The sequence below is a fragment of the Primulina tabacum genome, chromosome 4 (genome assembly GCF_025594145.1).
Source record: "Primulina tabacum isolate GXHZ01 chromosome 4, ASM2559414v2, whole genome shotgun sequence".
Taxonomy (NCBI): Eukaryota; Viridiplantae; Streptophyta; class Magnoliopsida; order Lamiales; family Gesneriaceae; genus Primulina; species Primulina tabacum.
The window spans coordinates 17,512,601-17,524,639 of record NC_134553.1 but is presented as its reverse complement, the minus strand read 5'-3'; positions in this window follow the sequence as shown (position 1 = coordinate 17,524,639).

The window sequence follows — 12,039 nt, the reverse complement described above, 5'->3', positions numbered from 1 at the left end:
CGAAGATAACATAGAGTACTACAAATCATATGTTAAAAACATTTCCAGAAAACCAACCAATAAGTCACAGAATTCAAAATAACAGAGGATGACAGGTTTTGTGACACAGAAATTTCACAGATTGTGCGATTTTATGATAAAAATCATATCTCCATCGTTTCTTATAAGAAAATTACAAATTTGCTATCGAATCGAAGATAACATAGATTACTACAATTCATATGTGGAAAACATTTCCAGAAAACCAACCTATAAGTCGCAGAATTCAAAATAACAGAGGGTGACAGGTTTTGTGAGACAGAAATTTCACAGCTTGTGCAGTCCCACAAAAATGATCATAACTCACTCATTTTTTGTCAAAAAGTTAAGCATTTACTGTCAAATCGAAGGTATTGAAGAGTACTATGTTTTATATGTTTAAAGTTGTTCCAGAAAGTCGACTGAAAATTTACAGTACTCAAGATGACAGCAGACTCGGTTTTGAGATCTAAAATTTTGATCCAAAATCGTTTTAAATATTTTTGCTCAAACTTTTGCATAAAATACACAAATTTTTCATACAATATATATCCAAATACTTACTATGACAAGATCAATGCAAAAATAAAAGAATATACATGCCTTTGATGATTATACTCACGAAACGACAAAGAACGAAGCAGAGAGATGGGAGGGTTGATCCGGGACGAGTTGCGGCACGATTTCTTGATGGAAAATGGACGTGAATTGCTGAATTTTTTGAAGGGGAAGGGTGGAGGTGTGGCTGGTGAAGAAAGAGCCGAAGAACCCTTCAAGTTCTCTTCACAAAACTGAAATGAAATGGCAAGAGACTTTGTGTGTGTAACATGAAGGTGTGTAAGGGGTGTATGCCTGAGTTTTAGATAAATTAAGGAAATAAAATTTGCTTAATTAATAATTAACAAGCTAATTAAATTTTAATCCACACTAATTTACCAAAATTCCTCTAATTAAAATTAAATACACAATTGATAAACTTTAAAAGTTTAAAACTTTAAAATCACATAATAAATTAAATTAGGATTTAAAAATGCTAGAAACTTAATAAATCATTTAAAATTCAAGTTTCTTGACTTTAAATAAAATATCACATTTTACAAATCGTTCGAATCGTCATCGGCCTCATTTCCTCGATCACGCATCGAATAATCGCCTGAAACATTAAACTCAAGAAAATATTTTAACGTGCATCAAATAAACATATAATATTTTTAAATAATGTTACTCATAAATCATGCATCACTAAAATGATTTTAAAATTAAATAAATAATTTTAACCATTAAATAAATGCATGAGTTCACGTGTACTAATTTTGGGCTCTACAATTCCTCCATCACTTAAATAAATTTCGTCCTCGAAATTAAATCTTACCAAACAATTCCGGGTAGCGGCTTCTCATATCTGCTTCAGCCTCCCAAGTGGCCTCCTCCACCGATTGATTCAGCCATTGGACTTTGACCAACTTGGTCACTTTGTTCCGAAGTCTCCGCTCCTGTCTGTCTAGAATTCGGACAGGTCTTTCCTCATCTGACAGATCCGGAGCAAGCTATAACGGCTCATAGCTCAAAACATGCGAAGGATTATCCATATACATCCTCAGCATCGAGACGTGAAACACATTGTGTACTTCGACCAGATTCGACGGTAGAGCTACACGATAAGCAAGTGTCCCAACCCTGTCAAGAATTTCGAATGGCCTAATAAATCTTGGACTCAGCTTGCCTCTCTTTCCAAACCTCATAACATCCTTCATAAGTGTTATCTTCACGAATATGTTATCTCCTACGGCAAACTCAAGATCTCTTCTTCTCTTGTCAGCATAACTCTTTTGCCAACTCTTGGCGATCTTCATCCTGTCTCGGATCTTGACCACCACATCTGCATTTTGCTGAACAATCTCTGGGACATGTTCTGGTCTCTCACCGACTTCATCCCTATGAATTGGAGATCTGTACTTCCTTCCATACAGTGCCTCGTAGGGAGCCATACATATAGATGATTGAAAACTGTTGTAGATAAACTCCACTAGAGGTAGCTTCGATTCCCGATTCCCATGGAAATCGATCACACAAGCTCGCAGCAAATCTTCCAATAACTGAATCACTCTCTCAGACTAGCCATCTGTCTTAGGGTGAAATTCCTTACTGAATAGTAGCTTCGTCCCCATGGCTGCATGTAAACTCTTCCTAAAGGACGATGTGAATCCCGGGTCCCTGTCGGCCACGATAGAAGCTGGAATCCCGTGCAATCTGACTATCTCCGGGATATAAAGCTCTGCATACTGAGTCATGGAGGAAGTCGTCTTCACCGGTAAAAAGTGTGCCGATTTAGTAAGTCGATCCACTATAACCCAAATAGCATTAGATCCTCTGAATAACCTCGGCAATCCAACAACAAAATCCATGTTAATATTCTCCAATTTTCACTCGGGGATAGGGAGGGGCTTAAGCATTCATACTGGCATCTGATACTCTACTTTCACTTGCAGATAAGTGAGACATTCAGATACAAATCTGCGGATGTCCCGCTTCATCCCTGGCAACAAATACAAAATCTGTAGGTCCTTCTACATCTTGGTACCCCCTGGATGGTAGAATATGGAGATGTATGTGCCCCTGTCAAAATATCCTCTCTGATCGTATCAACACTAGGCGCCCACATCCTTCCTCTGTACTTCACAATACCATCAGACACTGTCTAGAGTACACTACCCTTGGCATCATCCTTCAGTCTCCATTTCTGTAACTGCTCATCCGAAGGCTGACCTCTACAGATTCGGTCTAGCAAAGAAGACTGGACTGTCAGATTGGACATCTTAGGAGCTCTGCCCTTAGGATAAACTTACAGGCCAAACCTCTGAATCTCTGACTAAAGAGATCTCTGCGCTGGCAGCTGTGCTACTACTGAAAATTTTCTGGTTAAAGCATCTGCCACAATATTATCTTTCCCTGGATGTTAGCTAATTTCACAATCGTAGTCTTTTACTAACTACAACCATCGTCTTTGTCTCATGTTAAGTTATTTCTGCGTGAAGAAATACTTGAGACTCTTGTGATCAGTGAATATCTGACATTTCTCGTCGTACAAGTAATGTCTCCAAATCTTCAACGCAAAGACAATGACAGCTAACTCGAGATCATGAGTCAGATAATTCCTTTCATGCACTTTCAATTGTTTGGAGGAATAAGCTATAACCTCACCATGCTGCATCAATAATGTGCCTAAATCGATCTTAGAGGCATCGGTGTACAATACAAAATTGCCCTGCCCTGATGGAATGGCTAAAACTGGCTCTGTGATAAGAGCTTGTTTCAAAGTATCAAAGTTCTTCCGACACTCATCACTCCAAATAAATTTAGCATTCTTCTTATTCAATGAAGTGAGTGGCACTGCAATCGAGGAAAACCCCCGAATAAATTTCCTGTAGTAGCCTGCCAAGCCTAGAAAACTGCGGATCTCTGACGCGTTCTTCGGCTCAACCCATTCCTTAACTGTTGTCACCTTAGCTGGATCCACCTCAATGCCACTGCTAGATATTATATGACCCAAATATGCTACTTTCTCCAACCAGAATTCATACTTACTGAATTTTTCAAACAACTTGCGATTCTGCAAGACCTGCAAAACTGTACCCAAATCCTGACTATTCTCCTCATGGCTCTTCGAGTAGATAAGAATGTCGTCAATGAACATTATGACGAATTGATCTAGGTAGGTTTGAAATACTCAATTCATCAGGTCCATAAAAATTGCTGGAGCATTCGTCAGTCCAAATGGCATTACTAAGAACTCGTAGTGCCCATTACTGGTTCTGAAGGGTGTCTTATGAACATCTGCATCTTTTACCTTAGGTTGATGATAACCAGATCGTAGATCTATCTTAGAGAACACTGTAGCTCCCTGCAATTTATCGAATAAGTCATTGATCCTTGGTAGTGGGTATTTGTTCTTGATCATTACCTTGTTCAGTTCTCGGTAATCGATACACAACCTCATGTTCTCATCTTTCTTCTTTACGAAGAGCATTGGTGCGCCCCATGGTGAGAAACTAGGGCAGATGAATTCTTTCTCTAGAAGTTCCTGGATTTGCTGCTTGAGCTCTAACATCTCTGCTGGATCTAAATGGTACGGTGCCTTAGAGATTGGCACAGTTCTTGGCACAAGGTCAATGGCAAACCCCACCTCTCTCTCTGTTTGAAGGCCTGTGACGTCATCAGGAAAAACGTCATAAAAATCTCTGACTATTGGTACATCAGATATCAACGGAGTGAGTGCGTCAAGTGCAGAAATAATACTGACCAAGAAAGCTTGACACCCCTTGTGAATAAGTCTTCGCGCCTGCATGCAAGAGATCATGCGAGGGAAACTTCTCCATCTGTATGGCTCAAAAAGAAACTGCCCCATGCCCAACGGTCTTACCAACACTGACTTTTTCTGAAAGTCAATAAGAACTCTGTTCTTCGTCAACCAGTCCATTCTCAAGATAATGTCAAATTATGGCATCGACAACCCAATCAGATCGGCATACACTAGGTGGCCCTGCAGTTCAAGGTCGATGTCTCTGACCACACTAGTAGCTGATAATTCTGAAAGCGGATCGGTTACGATGTCCGGATACGCAACGGAAGTTTCAAAAATTTTATGATAAAACCGAGCACCCCTACTTATAGTGTGTAGCAAATAACATAAAACACAAAAAATGACATTCATTGTGTGTTTAATATTTTACCTATCAAGCACAAAGGATTGATGATGGCTCCAACTAAGTTGTTAAACAACTCTCTTGAATGGTTGACCCAATCTACAAGCTTCCAAGAGCACACCTTGCTCAAATGGATTCTTTCCTTCAAATTAAGTCCACCACTAACTAGGAAGATCCCCTCTAATTTTGCACTAGAAAAATTAGAAAATTTTTCTTTGAGAATGATATGATTTTGTCCACAATTGAAGAAGCAAAAAAAATTGAAGGGAATGAATGGGAATTTCGGCCATGGGGTGCTTGAGGAGAGAAGGGAAAGTTTTCTTGGAGCTTGAAAAAGTTGTTGTTAATTGCAAAGGCATGCCATGCCTTGTTTATTGAAAAAGTTGCCTCCAACTCTTCACTTCCCTTGCATGCATTCTATTTTGGCTTGTAACAATTACAAAGCGCATGTACTTTAATTTAAATGTCTCAAACAAATTTGAGACCAATTAAAGCTTACTTGAATTTACTCAAGTCCACTAGTTGTTATTTCCTATTAGGCTGTACAAGACCCAATATGATTTAATTAATTCAACACTTGAATTAATTTAATTATTTGTGCTCTACTAGGCCCTCTAGTGTTTAATTAATTCAACACTTGAATTAATTTAATTTATTCTATAATAATGTTTATGAAAATCACAATTTTCAAATACATTATTTATTTGAGTCATCTTTTAATTTAGGAATACTTCCTATAAATTAGAAGTTACATTCACCATAATTCTCGTATAGAAGTCATACTTCTATTTTTCTTTGTTCTTATAAACTCTTTTATAAGCTGTTCAACACATTGAACTAATTTTACTTCTCAACGAGATCTAAAAAGTTAACACTTGTGTGACCCTCAATGGTTCAATGATACAACTAGTCGTGGGTTCACATCTCAATGTGATTCGAGACTAAACATGTCCTTATATGAGCATACCCCAGTTTCTCCATTCTTACTTATCAACTCCTTGATAATAAGAACATCAGAACTCAAGTCTGATAGTACCCAACCAATCATGTTAAACACCTAGCAGCATCGCTTACATAATTCCCTAGGTATCAAATGATAGTGCCTGCAAGAACCAATCTATTATGGTTAGAGTACAGTACGACAATGAGCATGTGCATTATTATTATGATAATAACAAAGTTGCATGAATCCGGCAAACATACGATCAAACATGGCGAGCTTTTAAACAAAATTAATGATGAGACCTTTCAAAATTAAAAACCCTCATTTTGAATAAGTTCAAAATTAATATAAAGCACGAAAAGGGGAATTATAAATGTGTTTATAATTTCCATGTCTTCCATCGACAATGGGTGCATGATGAACGTTACCGGTGCTCAGGGCTCGGCTCATATTATTGGGGGAGCCCTGGACACCGGAAAGCTATGACATCCATTGACATGGTGACGTGAACTACGTGGAACTCCCATGATTTCGGCTCATATTATTGAGGAAACTCATGGCGACCGTCCATTAAGATTCAATATCGATGGGTAAGTCTTAACACGTAAAGATGAACAACGTCATATTATTGAGTCCCAATCAAACGTGAGACAAAAATTTACATAAAGGGTTGCATGGAGATGTAATTGGAAACTATCTTTTAGAAATTATGATTGGCTGATATTTTCGGGATCATAATTTGCTAATTGGACCTTACGTACCTATTGAAGAAAGGAGTTTCTCATTTTCACTAGAGGGTAGTGAAAAATGTCAAAACAGTGGGAACGAAAATTTATGAGGTAAAAGTCCATATTTTATATCTTACTAAATATTTTAAAATAGTCATTAACATTTATCTGTTTTACTTTTCAGTAAAAATTTTGACAATCTCTTCGATTCGCAATCCGCTATCTGCAATACTCGACAAACACATTTTAACTGGACCTAATTATCTCAATTGGCTAAGAAATCTAAAAATCATCTTGAATTCAGAAATGATAGCATATACACTTACTGAGTCACCCCCTGCTGAGGCTCCGACTAGCTGCACTCCTGAGGAATTGCAGACTTACAAGGATTGGTGTGATCATGACTTGCGATCTAAATGTTATATGCAGGCTTCTATGAATGATGAGCTGCAGAGGCGTTTTGAGGATGCAAAGAGTGGTGCTGACATTCATTTGCATCTCAAGGAGCTCTTTGGTCAGCAGACTCAACCTTTTAGGCATGCTACCGTCAAGGAGCTGATCATTTTACGCATGCAATATGGGGCCTCGATCCATGAGCATGACCTAAAGATGATTAGGCTTGTGGATAAGCTTGTTGGCATGAATCTCATGTTGCCATCGGAGTTGACCACTGACGTGTTGCTCTTGTCACTGCCGAGCTCATTTGATCCTTTTGTAGGTGAATTTAAACATTAACAAGCTAGAGCCTATCCTTGAGGAGTTGGTGAATATGCTTGTTACCTTTGAAGCCACCATCAAGAAAGAGAAGTCGGTTCTTTATGTGGGTTCTTAATCTGGTATGAAGATTTGTCCACATGGAAAGAAAGAAGCGTTCTTTCCAACGTCCCAAGAAGAATGTGCCCTTGAAGAGGCTAGCTCCGAATCCCGTTGTGGCAGCCACACCAGTTAAGGCTGACAAGACTGCTGATATCTGTCATCACTGCAAGAAGCCTGGACATTGGAGGCGTAACTGCAGAGAATATCTTGCCCAGAAGAGTTCTGGAGGCGGTATGTTCTATATTGAAGTAAACATTTCAATTAACTATACTTCTTGGGTATTGGATACCGGCTGTGGCTCACATCTCTGTAATGATTTGTAGGTGATGGGAAGAAGTAGGAGAATAAGGGAAGATGAGAGCTTCTTGAGGATGAGCAATGGGGCAAGAGTTGCTGTCAAGGCTATTGGAGATGTTTACTTGCTTTTGAACAATGATTTTAAATTGACTTTAAGAGATGTTTTGTTTGTACCTGATTTGTTGAAAAACATTGTTTCCATTTCTATGCTAGAAAAAGATGGATATTCTTGTTTATTTAGCAAATGTGTTTGCAAAATTTACAAGAATGAATGTTTCATTGGTACTGAAGAACTTGAAAACGATATCTACAACTTAAAATTGAAAGATATTCCACTAAACAATGTCCAAGCAATAACAACAACAACAACAAACAAGCGTAAACAAGATACTCTAAATTCGGCACAATTATGGCATTCTCGATTAGGACATATTTCTCTAAGAAGGATGAACAGGCTAGTGGGAGTAGGCATGTTTGATATGTCTGATATTAATTATCTCACGACTTGTGAATCCTGTCTGAAAGGAAAGATGAACAAAATTCCTTTTAAGGGCCATGTGGAGTGAGCCAAAGGGTTATTGGATTTGATCCATACCGATGTGTGCGGTCCGCTTAGCATCCCCACTAAGCATGGACATGCCTACTTCATCATCTTTACCGATGACTTTTCGAGGTATGGGTATGTGTATTTGATGAAATACAAATCTGAAGCCTTTGAAAGGTTCAAAGAATTTAGAAGTGAAGTAGAAAAACAGTTGGGATGAAGCATCAACTCACTTCGATCAGATCGAGGCGGTGAGTACTTGAGTGCCGAGTTCCAAGAGTATCGTAGGGAGAATGAGTTTTCCTCGCAGTGGACTCCGCCTGCTACACCACAGTTGAATGGTGTTTCGGAGCGTCGTAACCGGACTTTGATGGACATGGTTCGGTCTATGATGGGGTTCATGGAGTTGCCGCCATCCTTTTGGGGATATGTACTTGAGACAGCGGCACTGTTGTTGAACAATATCCATTCAAAGGCAGTTGATAAGACACCATAAGAGATATGGATGGGTAAGCCTCCCAAATATTCACAAAGGCTTCATCAGTTTTCTTTGGTTCCAGTTGTAAAACAAATTATGAATGAATAAATAGATTAATCATTTGATTTCGAGTTCTTACCAGATCAGATGGGTACCTATTACCAATTTTGGTCGATGAGATTTCTTCCATCTGTATTCAGTATTTGTTCCATCGATCTCAGCAACTGTTTCAGTAAGCAACATAATGTTTTCTTCATTTTCAGTTGCTGCTGCTTCAGTTGGTATTTTAATATTATCATTTTGCTCTACCAACTGATTATCAAGAACACTTTCTTATTCAACTGATTGATCCAGCACTTCTGGTTCTAATGTTTGAAGGATATTTTGATTGATGTGATTTTCTTCTTCACTATCATCCTCCAAACTTATATATGTAAAGTGATCAACTAGCTCAACTGGATCAGTTGGCTTATCACTTAGCACAATTTCATCAATTACCACATGAATTGACTCTTCGACATTCAAAGTGAATTTGTTAAATAATCTGTAAGCTTTACTAACTGATTAATAAACAAAAAATATTCCCTCTGCAAATTTAGCGTCAAAAGCTTTTAAATGATTTTTCCCATTATCGAGAATTAAACATCCACAGCATAATATTTTAAAAAAAATATCACACTTTAACGTCCATGCCAGATCTCATATGACGTTTTCAAATGATTTTTATTAATCATTGATTTGTTCTGAGTGTAAAGCGCAGTGTTTACTGCTTCTGCCCAAAATCTTTGAGAAATACCAGAATCAGCAAGCATTGTTCTAGCATCTTCTTTAAGGGTTCTATTTCTTCTCTTAGCTACACCATTTTGCTGAGGTGTTCAAGCTGCTGAGAGCTCATGCTTGCTCCCAGTGTTTTCTAAAAATCGTGAAAGAGTTTGATTGATGAATTTAGTCCCTCGATCAGACCTTATCCTATCAATACTAACTGATTTTTAATTTAATAATCTTTTGAAAAGTATAATCAGTTGCGCAGCAGTTTTGTCTTTTGATTTTAAAAAGATAACTCAACTACACGAATCAATGAAGTTTTAGGGCTATAACTAATTAAATACCTTTTGGCATTGTTCTTATTTTCAATTGGTTGTTCAACTGATCTACTTGACTCAGGTTGTTCTTGTACCACAGCTGATTTGACAAAGTGAATGTATTTCTCTTTGCCCATGTTCAGTTTTGGTTGAGTATCACTGATAGAAGTTTCATCATGATTGATAAAGCCTAAACTGGTTTTATCGGTAACTGATTTTTGCATATGTTGTTTTTCAGTTAGTGCAACTGATGATTTATTTTATGCATGAATAAGCTCAGTTTACTTTGAATTCTCAAGCATTAACTGTTGAATAATAGATTGATTCTTGCTTCATTCAGCATTCAGCTAAGCAATCTTCTGTCTAAGACTCAACAGTTCAACTGATTTATCAGTTTCAGTTTTATCGTCATCGAGATCAGTTTGCTTTGCTTTAGCCTTCTCAACAGAGAGAGCTAGCTTGTGATACTCGTTGACCATGTCATGCAATGTAGAAATAAGTTCATCCCGTGTAAATTCAGTTGAACTAAAATCGAATACATGCTCACTAGTTGATTCTAATTCTGTGTCATCAGCCATCAGACACTTGACTTCCTCATCATCACTGGATCTGCTCAAGCACTCAGTTTCTGATTCATCGCTGTCATATTCAGCCCATTTGGATTTATTTTCCTCAGCTAGAAGAACTTCGTGTTTCTTTCTGAATAATTTCTTATCATCTTTGGTTCTTTTCACGTGCTCATGAGATTTCTTTCCCTTCTCAGTTCATACTTGACTATCCTTCTTTGGCTTAGTACAATCAGCAATAAAATGTCCAGTTTTTCCACAGTTGTAGCAAACATTTGGTTTTTCCTTGGTTTTGTTCCTTTGATATTGTCTTTGAAAGGAACCTTGATTTATTCTCATGAATCTTCAAATTTTTTTGACAAATAATGACATTGCGTCATTGCTTAACTGATCAGCAATTTTCTCAACCGAACTAGTTGGTTCCAGTTTGACAACACTAAGAGCTGTTGTAGCTGCTGGTGTGAAAGTTTCTCCTTCTCTCGTTTGTAGCTCAAACTCGTAAGCTTTTAGATCAGCAAATAGGTCGTGAAGTTCGATCTTATTTAGGTCCTTTGATTCTTGCATGACCATGGTCTTAACATCTCATTCTTTGGGAAGACCTCGAACAACTTTCAGTGCAACTTCTTTATTTGAATACACATTTCCAAGTGCATTCAATTCGTTCATTATACCACTGATTCTTTCATCATATTGTGCATAGATTCACCAATATTCATTTTGATGTTGTAGAATTTTTGAACAGCAACTGAGAGTTTATTCTCTTTGGTTTGCTCATTTCCTTTGCAGAGCTGGAACAGCTTCTCCCATATTTCCTTTGTAGTTTTGCACATCTTTATTTTGCTGAAAGTGGTTTTATCCAGCGTTTTTTACAAGATATCTTTGGCCACATTGTCCAAATTTGCTTTTATTTTGTCCTCTGTTGTCCAATCTTCTCTTATCTTTTCAATGTTATGGGGTGCACATCAGTTATGGCAACATCAGTATTGGCTTCAAGTATTCTCATTGGTCCGTTAGTAATGACATACCACATGTCATTATCTTGTGCAGCAATACGAGCCTGCATTCTAATCTTCCAGTCATCGAATTCTTCTCTTGAGAACATTGGAATTTTGTTGAAGGAAGACATGGTGATCATATTTTGTAGATAGGAATATTCAGGAACAAGATTCAACTGCTCTGATACCACTTAATAGGATCTGTTGGTAGGTGAAAGTGTGTTTAGAAGGGGGGATTGAACAAACACTCGACAATTATAACACCTTTTTGAATGATGAGTTAATTTGGTGAAAAACTAAACCCGGGAATCTTGTTATGTCGATATCAATCAGTTAACTTATGAAAGTGCGGAAATAAACTGACTGACAGATAGAATATAGCTGAGATTTAGAGGCTCAAAATTTATGGATGTTCAGATATTTCAATCACTCCTACGTCACCCATTCTATCTATAAGATAGGATATACAATAAAAGACTTTGATCAAAACAAAACATGTACAGACCACCTTCAGTTTTAGACTTAACAATGCCAAACTGAAACTCTTAGTTTCAATACAGTTTACCAATTCTCAACTGATCTGAAACTACTTAGCACAACTTATCTCTTTAAGATCGAATAATACAACGATATACGTTTGTGCTTATAAGCTCAATGTATAGACTTGTAATGCTATGAATATATATGGTAAGTATGAGCTTTTGAAATCTTTGAGTATGAACAGAAAGCTTAGTGAGAATTTCAACAGAATAGCAACTTTGTTCTATGTCTCAAAAATTATCTTTCTCAGCTTCTCTTCACGGCTATTTATAGTCTTTGCTTCCAACGGTAACAATGAATGTGTTTTAATCTTTCTATCCATTATATGC